At 40.0% G+C, this 16,603-nt stretch overlaps 1 long non-coding RNA gene across 1 annotated transcript in view; it reads left to right on the top strand.

The window, feature by feature from the left end:
* The window catches only part of LOC122451016, a 228,564-nt gene that overhangs the window by 62,137 nt on the left and 149,824 nt on the right, over nt 1–16,603 (top strand). The window lies entirely within an intron of this gene.

Here is a 16,603-nt window from a genome sequence, read left to right as displayed (position 1 = left end):
GATCGGGATGGGGAACACATGTAAATCCATGGCTGATTCATGTCAATGTATGGCAAAAACCACTACAATATTGTAAAGTAATTAGCCTCCAACTAATAAGAATAAATGGAAAAAAAAGGAAAAAAAAGTATCATATTAAAAAAAAAAATAAAACATTCTAGTTAAAAAAAAAAAGAAAGTTTGCAACTAGGAGGTTTATATGTAGGAGACTTATTTTATTTCCTTTTCCCTCTATTTTAAAGACATGGGAATAGAGGTTCAGAGAAGTAATCAGTGAATTACACAGGGGCTGGTATAAGGGGTGGGTGGTAGAATTCATTTAGTGAGCTTACACAGTTTTTCAAAATATGCAGACTGATTTTTCAACCTGGTTTATCTCCTATGGACCTAGAAGAGAGAAGGACTTAATTTTAGAGAATGCCAAGGAATTAGTGCTAACTGGCACTGTGTTACATTCATAACATAATATAGTCTTCACCGTAGCCCTGTGAAATGGCTTTTGTCATCATCTAACTTCTATAAATAATGGAACCAGAGATCCAGAGAAATCAAGTATATTGCAGGGCTTCCCTGGTGGCTCAAATGGTAGAGAGTCTGCCTGCAATGCAGGAGACTCCGATTTGATCCCTGGGTCAGGAAGATCCCCTGGAGAAGGAAATGGCAGCCCACTCCAGTGTTCTTGTCTGGAAAATCCCACAGACAGAAGAGCCTGGTGGGCTACACCCCATGGGGTTGCAAAGAGTCGGACATGACTGACTGAGCGACTAACATACACAACTGACTTCACTCTGTATGACAGACTCTTTCTTTTCAGAAATGTAACCTGTATTCTGAATTTGGCTAATTCAGCAAGTTTTGTTACTAATCTGAAATCCATTTGTGTGCAACCCGATCCTTCATGTTGTTGCTTTGATTCCTACAAGGAGAGTGATGGCTTTTCCGATTCAATGTTGTATTATTTTCTGATTCATTCAAGGTCTTAGGGGTAATTAATCACTGGGTGTCAAAGTAGAAGGAAGGCGTGATGAGTCTTCTAGGGCAGACTAAGCTAAGGCCAATGGGAACAATGCTATTAAGAGAGCTCTTCCCGTGAGAAGCAGTCAAGAGCCTTGTGACTCTGGGAATTTTCCACATTCTCATTTCAGTCCTCTAATCTCCAATTGACTCTTGATGACCACAGAGCTTATTCCAATAAATGTAGCACTTTGCCAGATGGCATGCTGCAATCAAGACAATGACACTAAAAAGTCATTTAGTACAATAATATCATGGTGCTCACTAATTTCAGCTAGAAAGTTTTTACTAAGGAACACCTATGCTTTGTGTTCAAGTAGGGATTTCAATCACTGTTTTAGCAAAATTAAGTCTTACTCTCTTGAGGTCTTTGAGAAGAACGGTGGTAGTTAAGTTCAAGAGGACAAAAAGTGAAAATATCATTAGTGGTAAGCATAGGCTATCTATCTCAAAGTGAATATGGGTGGCTTTTGTTCTCTCCACTGAGACTCTATCACCTAGAATGAGCAAACGAAAGAAATGTTTGCCAAATGAAGGAATGAATTAGGGTGAGGTGATCTGAGTCCTTTTCTTGGATCAGTAAGGTCTCTTCACCTTTGTAGGTACTTGGCATTTTCATTGTGAAAAAGAAGAGATTGGTTAACACTTGTTCAATATTCATTAAGTGCTACTGTTTTTTTTCACTGCAGATATTGCAGGGAAAAGGAAGCAAGGATGAAAATATCAGATTTCTGTACTCACAGGCCTCAGAGTTCTGTCAGGACAGGCATGTAAACAAGTAAATCAGTATAGTAATTGCTTTGGTAATCATATAGACAAAAGGCAGGGTACAGGGCATACCTCACTGCTTGAGAACTAGGTCAGAGAACCTTCTTGCAGGAGGTGACATTTAAGTTAACAATTATAAGAAGAATTGAAATGCAACAGTTCTTCAAGCCAAGGACAGGCACTAGAAATGAGAAGAATTGGGAGAATGTATAAAGAAACAAAAGGAGAATATGAATATGGTTTTGGTGAAGGGAGAAGAGCTTCACAGAAAGTCAATAAAAGATGCCATGTACCTTGGGACTTCCCTGGTGGTCCAATGGTTAAGACTCTGTGCTTCCACTGCAGCGGGCATGGGTTTGATTCCTGGTCAGGGAACTAAGATCCCACATACTGAGGTGTGGCCAAAAAAAAAATTTTTTATTAAAGTCATATTTCTTTAACATGCAAGTCATTCATATTTATTGAATGCCAATATATGCAAGTCGTTCTGTTAAGTACTGAGGATGTTAAAAATTAAAGAGATCTATGTGGGGAAGGAAATGGCAACCCACTCCAGTATTCTTGCCTGGAGAATCCCAGGGACAGAGGAGTCTGGTGGGCTGCTGTCCATAGGGTCGCACAGAGTTGAACACAACTGAAGCGACTTAGCATGCATGCATGCATTGGAGAAGGAAATGGCAACTCACTCCAGTATTCTTGCCTGGAGAATCCCAGGGACAGAGGAGCCTGGTGGGCTGCTGTCTATGGGGTCACACATAGAGGGGGACACGACTGAAGTGACTTAGCAGCAGCAGCAGCATGTGGTCTCTGCAATTACAAAGATTACTATAGATTCCAGGAGGACAGGCAGCAAATTAAATAATTAATCCCAGTTGATTGTGGTTTTGGACCATGGTGGAGAAGTGCAGGGCTAGGCTACATGTTAGGTTACATGTAGCCTAACCAATTTTCAGGGGAAAGGGTTAAGGAAGGTAAAAAAGCTGGGATTCAAAAGATGATTAGGAACGAGCCAAGCAGAAGGGACAGCATAAAGGGACTCTCAAGAATGTTCAAGAAACTGGAAGAGTGGTCAGCTAGATCTTAGAACTGACAGCAGGATGTGGGGGCTTTCCTGGTGGTCCAGTGGTTAAGAATCTGCTTTCCAATGCAGGGGACATGGGTTCGATCCCTCGTCAGGAAGCTAGGATCCTGCCTACCTCTGGGCAGCTAAACCTGGGCATTATACCTACAACAGTCTATGCATTACAACAAAGAGCCTGCACACCACAATGAAGACACAGTGCAGCCAAAAAGAAAAAAAAAAGGTTGCTTAAGAAAAATCAGGATGTGTGAAAGCGAAAGCTGAGGAGATGAGATGGTCACATCATGAAAGGTATTACTAGCTACGCGCTAAGTGACAGAGAACTTTACCACAGAGTTCTAGATGTCAGGGAAGCTATTTGAGGGCAGCGAGCAGGAAAAGGCAAACATTGCGGCTTCGTATTTCAGAGTGGCTGCAGATTTATACCCAGCTTCAAGAACTAAACGAAAGAAGAGGTTACAGGACGCAGATTCTGGTCTTGGCAGGGCCGGCATCCTCGTGTCACTAACCACATTGCAGCAGATGTCATGCTTCCTGCTGTCATAGCGCTGTCACGTTCAGGATCTAAGGGAGAGTGTTAGGATCCCACTGGGCCGACAAGGAGGCTGCGTCTCTGACTGGTTCAGACACTGAGGTTAATGAGGTGCTGTGTTGGTTTTGTAGCCGAGGCAGCCCCAGACCTCTGGCCTTCTGCTGTGGTGCACTGCCTTTTTCACTGCATTTACCGCGTGGGTTTTCAGAAGCCCAGGCAAAGCCAAGAATTTCCATGAAAAACTGATTCCCTTTCTCTGTTTCAGTACTCAGAATGACACAGTCCCTCATCCCTGCCTGCCCAGGTGGCTGTTAATAATACATTCATCGTGTTAACCAACTACAGCAACTTTTGGATGAGAATCCTGCCTACATGGTGGCTCAGATGGTAAAGAATCTTCCTGCAATGCTGGAGGCCTGGGTTTAGTCCTTGGATTAGGAAGATCCCCAGGAGAAGGGAATGGCAACCCATGCTAGTATTCTTGCCTGGAGAATTCTATGGACAGAGGCGTCTGGTGGGCTATTGCCCATGGGGTTGCAAAGAGTCAGACAGGATAGAGTGACTGACACTTTGACTTTCTTGCCTCCATGGTGTGATATAAAGAGATTCTGAAAAGACACTACTGTCTTTAGCAGTCTTCCTTAATTTCCCTTCCATAATTACAAAGCCTTTAACCTTGACATCTTTATTTGTTTGGATGATAAAAGCAATATCTTCGAGACAAGTCAAATCTCAGCTTTTAGAAAAATCTTTTTAAAGAAAATTTATTTTTTAGCCTCACTGCATGGCATATGGGATCTTAGTTCTCCCCTGGGGATCAAACCTGTGCCCTCTGAATTGGCAGTGTGGAATCTTAAACACTGGACTTCCAGGGAAGTCCCCCAGATCTCATTTTTTATCACCTACTATCCAAGCTTGGGGTGCTTGTTCTACACATGGCAGGAGCTAGACGATCCAAGACTTGCCAACAATAACAGTTTGATAAATAGGAGGACTGGAAAGGACCCTAGGTATCTTGTTAGGTTTCCCCACTTGATGGATAGAGAAATCGAAAGTCTGAAAGAACATGACAAGTCTAAGGAGACAGTGGTTACGGGAGCCTGGGTAATGACTATACTCCTGGTGGCCTGTCCCCCAAGCCTGATTATCCCTAATACTTTGCTAGAATTATAGCACAGCTAGAACCCAATATGTGCCAGGCACTGTCTGAGAAGTTTAGATATATTAAATACTCAGCAGAATAAAGGAGGTACTATTATTGTTTTACACACAAGACACAAAAACATTAAGTGAATTTCTGAAATCTACAGAGTTAGCCAAGGTCAGAACTGCGAGATGACCCTGAGCATGCCAGATTCTTAACCATTGTAGCACACTACCTTTGAGGAGAAGCCTGATAGCTGTGTTGAGGTAGAAGAGACACAGAGGGTCTGAGAGCAGCAAAAAGGAAGGGGGTGTCCAGAATATAATCCAGGCTGACTTTGATTTTGTAAAATGGCACTCTTCTGAGTGACTGTGAGCATTTTGATTCTCAATCTATCCCTGCTTGTGTCTTGGAGAAAGAGTACAGCTCACGAACTGACTGCAGAACTAAGCACAAGCCAGATGAGTGCCACAGGTGCTGAGAGTGACTTAAAGCATGGTTAGGCAGTATTACTAGAGGTGGAGTGTACAGATTAAGGGAGGTGATGATTCTAATCATTTTCTCAGACACAGCCCAGGTTAGAGGTGTTGTTGTGTAGATGGATTGTTTTAAAGTGTGCATTGGTCGTGTGTGCATTCCACTTTGGGAAGCGAAAGCAAGATGGGAAAAGGATCTGGTATTTATCACCAGCCAGGAATGGTGGAGGAACTGTCTGTGCTTAACATGGGGAGAAGAAGTGTGAGGTTCATTATCCATTGTCGAAGAACAAATATACAAAAAAATAAATGCTTCCTCCCTTTCTCACACCATTAATTGGAACTCTTACACAAGATAGAATGGGATGAATCATAGAATATCAAATAGTAAGGTTCAGTGTCTGTGTATTCAGCAAAAGTTAGATAAAAATCTCCCCAAGAGTTATTTTAAGGGTGGGAGGTGGTGAGATGGAGGAGATAAACTTAGGCTAACATGATCACTGAATTTCCTTGAAATTTTCAGAATTTGGGAAATCTTTTGCAAATGTGATATATTAATACTCAAAATTGCTTCCCAGCTATTGAATATATATTGTTGCAAACCAAAAAATGCCTAATAAAGAAGAACTTTGCTTTCCAGGATGGAAAGCATGATGCCTAGCTTCAAATGATTCAGTTAATTAACCACCACTAACTCCTAGACATAAGACAGCTTCTCCAGATGATTGGGTTTCAATTTTGTGGGTGGCAAAAAAAAAAGCTAGCATAAAGCTAAATACATGTGGTGGCAACTAATGGAATTACTTTTTTTTTTTTTTTTCCCTGCACTGGTGTCTTGGGAGTGGAAGTATCTCTTGTCTACTCTGGTGGATAGAAGCAGACATGAGTTATTATTATGGTCTCTGCCTCGTAATTTCTGTGTCACCAAGACGTGCTCTGTTTATTATTGCACTTAAAAAGCTTTGGAATATTAGCCACATAAAGTCGCTCTCCATGGATTTGATTACCACACTCTTCAGTTGTTCCAGGAAACTGAAACTGCAGAATCACATTTCTGGGGAGAACCAGTTCTCAGCCTGGTTTCTTCCTGGTTGTGCAGTCCATGGGGAAAGTTTTGTGATCCATCAGTAAAGCAGGAATAATCCCCCGAATCTCCTGGTTTCTATCTGTGTCTCTATGCACATTTGAGGAATTGAGACCTAGGGAGCAGAGGGGACTAGCTTAAAATCATAGAAGATAGTCAAGATTTGGACTTATGATCTCATTTATTCCTAGATTGGGCTTCCCTGGTAGCTCAGCTGGTAAAGAATCTGCCTGCAATGCAGGAGACCCCAGTTTGATTCCTGGGTCAGGGAGATCCCCTGGATGAGGGAAGAGCTACCCACTCTAGTATTCCTGCCTGGAGAATTCTGTGGACAGAGGATCTAGTGGGCTACAGTCCATGGAGTCACAATGAGTCAGATGTGACTTTCAGTTCACTTCATTCCTAGATCAGTGGGATCCAGCTGACCTCCTGTGGAAGTTCTAAACATGTATAAGATGGGTGAAGGGAATAGGTTCAGTTCACCTGATGTGCCAGTCTTCTGAAGTATGGAGGCCCCCAGTTTCAACAGGGTGGAGACAGTGAAGGTACCTTGGGGATTTAAAAAGGAAAGGCAGGGTAAGAATGGTTCTAATTCTGTCAAAGTCCTTTGAGGATGGTCTGTCAGGCTGCTTCATTAGTAAGAAAGACAAATAGAAGGTCTTTCCAAAGTAAGTACATTGAACCTTAGTTCCCTCACTGTAAGGATCAGACTGGCCTTAGGGACTGTTGTTAGGGTAAAATGAGACCAGGTGTGTAGAGCACCCAGCACTGCTCCCAGTACAGGGGTCCCCTTAATACCCCCCTTTTCCTGTCTTACTTAAAGATGTGGAGTCATTCCTTCAAGGATTGGTTGTGGTACTCTGGTTTCTGCATATTGGTGGGGATGGAGTTAGGGGTAGGTTTTTTTTGAAAGATAGGGAACAGTCCCTGATTCTAGTATCTTCACTAAGGATTTTAAAAAGCTCTTGTAAGTCAGGGATCAAATGAAATCCCCTATTTCCCTTATAGCAGCTCTGCACAGCACTGAAATCAAAGACAATATCCTAACCAAGTCCCAATGGGCTTGGTGTCCAGAGCTATGATTCCCTTTCTCATCTTGCTTCTCTTTCTCTACCTTTTTGCTGCATGAAGTAAGAATAAAAAGTCATCTCTACACTCCCTACCTGGACCTGGGCTTAATTAGTACTAGTGGAATAGTTCATTATAGTTAAAATTCTCCAAATTATTTGTATACCTGCTAAATTATTCAACAATTAAATGTTGGCACCCAAAGCTGGCAGTGCTCCACAAAATTAATGCACTGATGTACTACTGGTTGGCTTCCCTGATAGCTGAGCTGGTAAAGAATACATCTGCAATGCAGGAGACCCTGGTTTGATCCCTGGGTTGGGAAGATCTGCTGGAGAAGGGATAGGCTACCCTAGTCCAGTATTCTGGCCTGCAGAATTCCATGGACTGTACAGTCCATGGGGTCACAAAGAGTCGGACATGACTGAGCGACTTTCACTTCACTTCACTACTGGTTGGTGTATGACTGGTAATTGTCTTGTGATTGCAATTGGCAATATGCATCAAGAACCACAGTAATAAAGATGGTGTCCTCTGATCTAGTAATGTCACTCCTGAGAATTTATCCTAAAGAAGCTAATTGAAATAAAAAGGGCATAATAATAGAGATTATTCTTTGTAAATTTATATATGATGACAAAAACATTGAAACAGTTAAATGGTACAACTCAGTAAGTTATGATTTCTCCATTCAATAAAGTGTTATGAATAATTAAACATAATAATTATAAAGATAATGGTAAAACATTTACAAAATAATGTTAAAATGAAATATCAAATATACTATGGTAATTAAATGTGTATTTGTATGAATAAGAATAGTAGAAACATATGGACAATAAAAATTATATTTTAGGTTATAGAATTTTTCTAGTTTCAAATCAAGTGTATGCTCATTGTTTTTATCCAAAGTAAATATATTTTTTAAAAAGAAATGGGCCATAAATTAATAAGAAAGTATTGTTTACTAAAAACACATTTTATGTACTTTTTGAAGTTTTCTCATTTCTTTTGGAAAAAAGTCTTCATTCTATTGACAAGTGAAAGTGAAGAGGTACTGTTACTGTTCATTACATGGGAGATAAAATTATATTTATTTTAGTTTTCTCTGTGCCTTTCTCTATACTTTCTATTCAATCAAAAATATTCTTTCCCCAAACTTCACTTCTAATTACTCATCCTTTATTATTTTCTTCAAATGCCTGTCCTCCTAGAAGCATTCTAAAGCCCTTCTCAGTTAATATTCCACTGATTTATTCACAGTAGATAAAAATTAAAAAAAAAAAAACCTTGAACACTCATCTATTCACCCATCCAATCATCAGAGAGACTAGGCTTCCCTAATTTCTCAATGGTCATTTGGAATTTAAGGCATTCATTTGAGACCAAGTCTGTTTTTTCAAGGCACTGACAAAAAGAAAATGACAGACATCTGTTTTTTCTTTATATATTTTTCTCTTTTTGAAATAATAATTTGCTTTGGCCACAGTTCTCATGGAGCATTTGTCTAATTAAACTATATTTCTCCTAATACCTTAAGCCAATGGCTAAATGAGCTGCCTTTATTGCACTAGAGTTGAGCTTTAGCATTTTTCCAATATCTGGTGAAAATATCCATTCACATAAACAGAAACTCCATAATAGCTACATGTGGAAGTTCTGAGGTAATGTCTCCTTTCTCAAAAAAGCTTCAATTTGGAATTTTCCAGAGTGACCCATGAAGCAGTCTGAAATTCTCCATTCCCATTGGGTCAGATGAACTTAGTGAGAGCACAGGGGAGATGTTGAACGACTGCCATATTCCAATCAGTGCAAGATTTCTAGTCCCTGGTTCACAAAAGGATTCCTAGTCACAGATGGAAAGGAAAATAGCCAGTGCCCTAGAATTAGTAGGTGGGGAAGAAAAAGGTGGAATAGCATTTCTTGAGTGTCTTCAAGGTGCCAGTTCTATACACGTGGCTTTTAATATCACATCTCATTCTCAAAAGAACTAGGTGGTTTCTCATGGACTATTAATCCATTTTATAGGCGAGCCCTGGGATCAGGAAGGGCACTTATCCAGGGAGGGTTAACCTGCAGGATATAAGCAAGCCATAATGTGTCCTGTCCTGAAAACATGGCCATGTCCCATCAGTGGTCTTCTCTTTGGAATTTGAAATAGGCAGCATGGAGGGGATCAGATAAACAGCAGTAACAACTAAAGTTTTGAAAATGTTGGGTAGAGAGACACCATGAAGTAGAATCACGTTGGAGATATATTGGAGTAGAGGATAGGGTGTGGGTCCAGAATTAATGAATGAGTGAGGTGTTATGAAAAAGTTGATGCCTTGAGATGATGAGTATAAGCTTTGAGTGTAAGACTATAAGTTTTGAGATGGAATAGATGTGAAATTACAACACAGATATTTTACTGAAACAGTAAGACTGTCTCCATGGCAAACTGAGAATGTCCTGAGGTCAGTCATGTCGTATAACCCCACAGCTAAATGCAGTTCACTGTATCCAGTAGAACTTGATTAACACTTATGTATTGTCAATGTACTTGCTTTCTAATCCCATTCTCTATTGGAACATCTTTTGCCTAACTTTGGTTGTTATCCAATTCTTGTATTCTTATGTAGTTCATTATGAGATTATGCCTCAAACCCACAGTTGTATTAGAAGATCTACAGTGATAGAGGTATCTCTGTTTGCCTCTTTTGACAAATTCCAATGTCTTCCTTAAATGTCAATATTTGTCAATTGATCCAACAATACATTAAAAATATTGATTTGCAAGAGGGCCTTCTAACATTTAAATTAGAACAGGATCTTTAATAGACCACAAGACCCTTTATCCATCTGTACCTAACTCTCTACGTCCACTGGCTCTTCCCTAAAGATGTTATCCATGTATAGTATTTGGGGAATTTGTCCTTCCTTTTTCATCTCTGTTGTGAGTTGTTTTCATCTTTTATGTTCCATAACTTGTTGCTGGACACAGTCATGGGCAATTACATTCACTTCCATTCTCAGCACTAGTATTACAAAGAGTGAGTGAAGTTGCTCAGTCGTGTCTGACTCTTTTTGATCCCGTGGGCTGTAGCCTACCAGGCTCCTCTGTCCATGGAATTTTCCAGGCAAGAATACTGGAGTGGGTGCTATTTCCTTCTCCAGGGGATCTTCCTGACCCAGGGATTGAACCCAGGTCTCCCACATTGCAGGCAGATGCTTTACCCTCTGAGCCACCTGGGAAGCCCTCAGTATTACAAAAAGACCTCTAAAAACATTGTATCATTCCATGAAATAATAGGTCATTTGTCAGGCAGATGTAAAATGTTGGTTCTTAGGAATCAATTTTATCCAGGGGATCTTCCCAACCCAGGCATCGAACCCAGGTCTACTGCATTGCTGCTGCTGCTCCTGCTGCTAAGTTGCTTCAGTTGTGTCCGACTCTGCTTGACCCCATAGATGGCAGCCCACCAGGTTCTGCCATCCCTGGGATTCTCCAGGCAAGAACACTGGAGTGGGTTGCCATTTCCTGCTCTGATGCATGAAAGTGAAATGTGAAAGTGAAGTCTCTCAGTCATGTCCAACTCTTTGCATTGCAGGCAGATTCTTTACCAGCTGAGTCACAAGGGAAGCCCCAAAATACTGGAGTGGGTAGGCTATCCCTTCTCTAGTGGATCTTCCTGACGCAGGAATTGAACCAGGGTCTCCTGCATTGCAGGCGGATTCTTTATTAACTGAGCTATCAGGGAAGCCCTCAGGGTTGGACTATAAAGAAAGCTGAGTGCTGAAGAATTGATGCTTTTGAACTGTGGTGTTGGAAAAGACTCTTGAGAGTCCATTGGACTGCAAGGAGATCCAACCAGTCAATCCCAAAGGAAATCGGTGCTAATATTCATTGGAAGGACTGATGCTGAGGCTGATACTCCAATACTTTGGCCACCTGATGTGAAGAGCTGACTCATTGGAAAAGACCCTGATGTTGGGAAATATTGAAGCCAGGAGGAGAAGGGGATGACAGAGAATGGCATCACTGACTTGATGGACATGAGCTTGAACAAGCTCCGAGAGTGGGTGATGGACAGGGAAGCCTGGTGTGCTGCAGTCCACGGGGTTGCAAAGAGTTGGACATGACTGAGCAACTGAACTGAATCAACACCTACAACAGTGATTTTCAACATAATGGGTGCTTTTATTATTTGACATGTATCTTCTAAAAGTGATTTACCTTTAGACAATACCACGCTCTACTCTTTCAGTATCACAGTCCAATAGTATTTTTAGGACAAAGTGATGTGGTAGAAGAGCTGTGAGAAGCTCTCACATGGCTGAGTCAATCTACAAGAAAATGCACGTTTAGATTTTTGTGGTGTTTTGACCACAGTTTCGGAGTGCGAGGAGTTTTCTGGTAGCCATCTCTTCTGTAAGTTCCTGAAGAACTTGGTTTTGCCTGTGCCATGGAATGCCACTGCTCACTTCTGCTTGATCTCATTGTTTCCAGCTCATACAGTCACATGGCTCTTGGACACATCCAGTAAAAAGTCAACCACAAAAACGAGCAGTTGCTGTTTATAAAATCCACACATTGTTATATAATCCAGATGACAGCACAAGTGTGAAATGCTGTTAATATTCAGTTTTAACCACAGTTTTAACACTTGTAGACAGCAAATGTGCTGCTGGGGTGTCCAGTTTTATGCTAGGAAAAGTCCTGATAGAAATGGAAACTTTATGAGCTGGGTCTATTACACTGAAATTTTATTGTGTCTGTTACTTGCTGAGGTACCAAGGGGCAATGAATCAGATGCATATGAAGAAGCAGAGTGAGTTTTCCACTAAGTCTTTGGTTGGCTCTGCCATCGTTCAGTGCTCTGAGGTGTGGAGCTATGTGTTTTTTTGTGTGGCACAGTTGTAGCTTCAAAATATGAGGCTGAATATATCTGGTATTGGGTCATTTATAGAGCTAACTTTTGTCTCTCCAGGAACATATCATCATACGTAGGAAAGCCATTTAAATATGGCAGGAAAAGCAACCAGAAGAAGGCATCAAACAGTAAAATAACCATAAATCCTTTGCTTTTGTTTGCTTCTGAAGTCCCATAATATTAATACTTCTGTCTGTGTTTATCCATAGCTTATATCTTTTTATCAGAGACAAATGTCTTTGAATCCAAGTAATGGGACATTTGACTGATAGTGGATGTCTCCTGTAACAAGAAACTTGAAGGCAGTGCTGGTTGAATGGTTCCATTATGCTGAGGTTCAATTATGATTTACTTGACTTTTCTCAAATGGGCTCAGGTGGTTACTGTAGCTCCAGACATCATTTTCAAATTTAAGATGGTGGGAAGAGACGATCATGACTTTGTTTTTGAAATCAGGAAAACAAAAGTCTTTTTTTCCCCAAACCCCCAGAAAGCTTCTTACATTTCACAAGTTAAAATTTGAACTATAGCTATACTGGTGGCAAGAAAAATAGAGCATAAGATGATAATGATTGGCTACTAATCACTAACAGTTAATCACCCAGAATGAGTACATCATGATTCAGAACAAAATCTAAGCTATTTGGGCAAATAGATGTTCTGGGCACAGGGTAGACATGGGACAGTGTTTGCCAAAATACCCTGCAGGTCCAGTTCAAGTCTTTTCCTCTAATCCCATTGGTTTCCCCCCATCTCTGCTTTTCCTTCTTGCTCTTGCTTATCTGACATGGCCAATCAATTTCGCAGTGAATATAGAAGTGGACTCCAAGCCATAAAGTTGATACTGAATTATTAATAAAATTATGCATATTTAAGGATGAGAAAGGAAGGCAATAAAATGAAGTGAATTTCAGAGCAGAGGCTTTGGAGGTAGGAAGAATAATTTTTGAGCCCTGGTATTGGAGACTCCATAAATGTCTCCAACTTAAAAGACTCCTGGCTTCCCTAAATGTCAATTTTACCATGAAAGCAATAATAATGATGCTCAATTCAGAAAGTGGTATTAAGGAGTAAATGCATGTAAAACACTTCAGAGAAATGCAAATCAAAACCACAATGAGGTACCATTACACACCAGTCAGAATGACTGCTATCCAAAAGTCTACAAGCAATAAATGCTGGAGAGGGTGTGGAGAAAAGGGAACCCACTTACACTGGTGGGAATGCAAACTAGTACAACCACTACAGAGAACAGTGTGGAGATTCCTTAAGAAACTGGAAATAGAACTGCCATATGACCCAGCAATCCCACTTCTGGGCATACACACCAAGGAAACCAGATCTGAAAGAGACACGTGTACCCCAATGTTCATCGCAGCACTGTTTACAATAGCTAGGACATGGAAGCAACCTAGATGCCCATCAGCAGATGAATGGAGAAGAAAGCTGTGGTACATAGACACAATGGAATATTACTCAGCCATTAAAAGAATACATTTGAGTCAGTTCTAATGAGGTGGATGAAACTGGAGCCCATTATACAGAGTGAAGTTAGCGAGAAAGATAAACACCAATACAGCATACTAACGCATATATATGGAATTTAGAAAGATGGTAATGATAACCCTATATGCAAGACAGAAAAAGAGTCACAGAACAGTATAGAACAGTCTTTTGAACTCTGTGGAAGAGGGCGAGGGTGGGATGATATGGGAGAATAGCATTGAAACATGTAAATTGTCATATGTGAAATGAATCACCAGTCCAGGTTCGATGCATGATACAGGATGCTCAGGGCTGTTGCACTGGGATGACCCGGAAGGGTGGGATGGGGAGGGAGTTGGGAGGGGGATTCAGGATGGGGAACACATGTACACCCATGGCGGATTCAAGTCGATTTATGGCAAAACCAATACAATGTTGTAAAGTAAAATTAATTAATTAAAAAACAAACAAACAAAAAAACACTTGCATGTAAAGCACAGTGTCCAGCTTATGGTAAAGCACTCAATAAATGTTACCTATACTAGAATTGTCATTGTTCAAGACTTGAAGACTATTTTTATACCATGGTTTTATACAAATTGTAATATTTAGAGTTATGTATGTTAGTTTAGAGCTGTAGTAAATACCTTGGATTATTGTGCTTCAGATAAATGTGTTAGGTAATTGACAACACAGATGATGGACATCATTGAAGCCGAAGGACAGGTGTTGGAGATTCAGAGGTGAAATGGTTGGTAAGTTTACCAGTTTAAAAAGTACATATAAATAGTACACACACACATACAAACATATGACAAACTGAGAAAAATTCTTAAAGAGATGGGAATACCAGACCACCTTACCTGCCTCCTGGGAAACCTGTATGCAGGTCAAGAAGCAACAGTTAAAATAAGACATGGAACAACAGACTGGTTCAAAATTGGGAAAGGGGTATGTCAAGGCTGTGTATTGTCACCCTGCTTATTTAACTTATATGTAGAGCATATCATGTAAAATGCTGAGCTGGATGAAGCAGAAACTGAAATCAAGATTGCTGGGAGAAATATCAATAACCTCAGATAAGCAGATGATACCACCCCTATGGCAGAAAGTGAAGAAGACCTAAAGAGCCTCTTGATGAGGGTGAAAGAGGAGAGTGAAAAAAGCTGGCATAAAATTCAACATTCAAAAAACCAAGATCATGGCATGTGGTCCCATCACTTCATGGAAAATAGATGGGAAAACAGTGGAAACAGGGACAGACTTAATTTTCTTGAGCTCCAAAATCACTGTGGATAGTGACTGCAGCCATGAAATTAAAAGACACTTGCTCCTTGGATGAAAAGCTATGACAAACCTAGAGAGCATATTAAAAAGCAGAGGCATCACTTTTCTGACAAAGTTCTATGTAGTCAAAACTATGGTTTTTCCAGTAGTCATGTATGGATGTGAGAACTGGACAATGAAGAAGGCTGAATACCAAAGAATTGATGCTTTTTGAACTGTAGTTTTGGAGAAGACTCTTGAGAGTTTCTTGGACTGCAAAAGATCAAACCAGTCAGTCCTAAAGGAAATTAACCCTGAATATTCACTGGAAGGGCTGAAGTTGAAACTCCAATACTTTGGCTCTCTGGTGAAGAGCCAGTTCATTGGAAAAGACCCTGATGCTGGGAAAGATTGAAGGCAAAAGGTGAAGGGGATGACAAAGCATGAGATGATTGGATGGCATCACCAACTCAATGGACGTGAGTTTGAGCAAACTCTGGGAGATGGTGAAGGACAGGGAAGCCTGATGTGCTGCAGTCCATGAGGTCACTGAGACTTGGGGTCACAAAGAGTTGGACACGACTGGGTAACTGAACAACAACAACATACAAACAAACATACATAAGGTGGTTTGTGTGGATGTCTATCATGTGAGAGTGGTTCAGTGTGACTTGAGAGACAAGGATCAGTTCTATTTAAAATCCAGTTTCACACCTAGAGTTGTTTTGCAAAGATTAAAAAAATAAAGATAAATATAAAAGAACTATTTGGAATATATGGCTGATCAATTAAAATTGTTATATATTTTTTCTATTTTATTTTCTATTTGGACTGCAAATGTTTAATCTCCATGTGTATAAGTTTGGTGGTATAGAATTATAGAATAGTAACTAAAGAGGATAATAACAGATGTCAGAAGCCCTTCATAAAGGGAACTAATATAAGATGATAAAAAGGATAAGTGGCCAATATTTATCAAGTGAATGTGCCACTTTCAAAAGTTCTTTCTATGAGTAAAGATCTTTCCATGTATTATTTCATACAATGCTGATGTCAGCTGTATGAATTCTAGTATTCTAATTCTGAGGTGAGAAAAACCACTATCTAGAAAGAACATATAATTCGTCCAAGTTTGCATATCTCATAAATATTATAACTAAAATGCAAGCCCCAGTCTATTTCACTCTAGTATTCAAGATTTTATCACCAATGATATTCTTTTTTTCTTTTGACAGAATTTAAATATTTTATTATATAGTTATCCCCAAAATTGAGCTTCATTTTTTCTCTATATACTTTAACTTAAAGACATCTGTAAAATCAGTACATTACAGAAATCCTGAAAGAAATTCCACTAGCTATAAGGTATATAAACATTGCTTATACAAAGTATTTAAAGGAGGGAGTGCAGATAAAAACTTATTTACAAAACTGAAGTTGTATGTAGAAAACTTATGGTTACCAGGGGATACAGGAGAGAGGGATACATTGGGACATTGACACTGACATATACACACTACTACACATGAAAGAGTAGGAAATGGCAACCCACTCCAGTATTCTTGCCTGGAGAATCCCATGGACAGAGAAGCCTGGCGGGCTACAGTCCATGTGGTCTCAAAGAGTCAGACATGATTGAAGTGACTTGGCATACGTAAAACAGATAAGTAAAAAAAAGGTGTATAGCTCAGAGAACTCAATACTCTGTAATTGTATGACAAAAGAACAAGTGAATATATGAATAACTCATTCACTTTGCTATACACCTGAAA

This window comes from Cervus canadensis, chromosome 12 (assembly GCF_019320065.1).
Source record: "Cervus canadensis isolate Bull #8, Minnesota chromosome 12, ASM1932006v1, whole genome shotgun sequence".
Classification (NCBI taxonomy): domain Eukaryota; kingdom Metazoa; phylum Chordata; class Mammalia; order Artiodactyla; family Cervidae; genus Cervus; species Cervus canadensis.
This window is presented reverse-complemented; position numbering and strand designations above follow the sequence as displayed.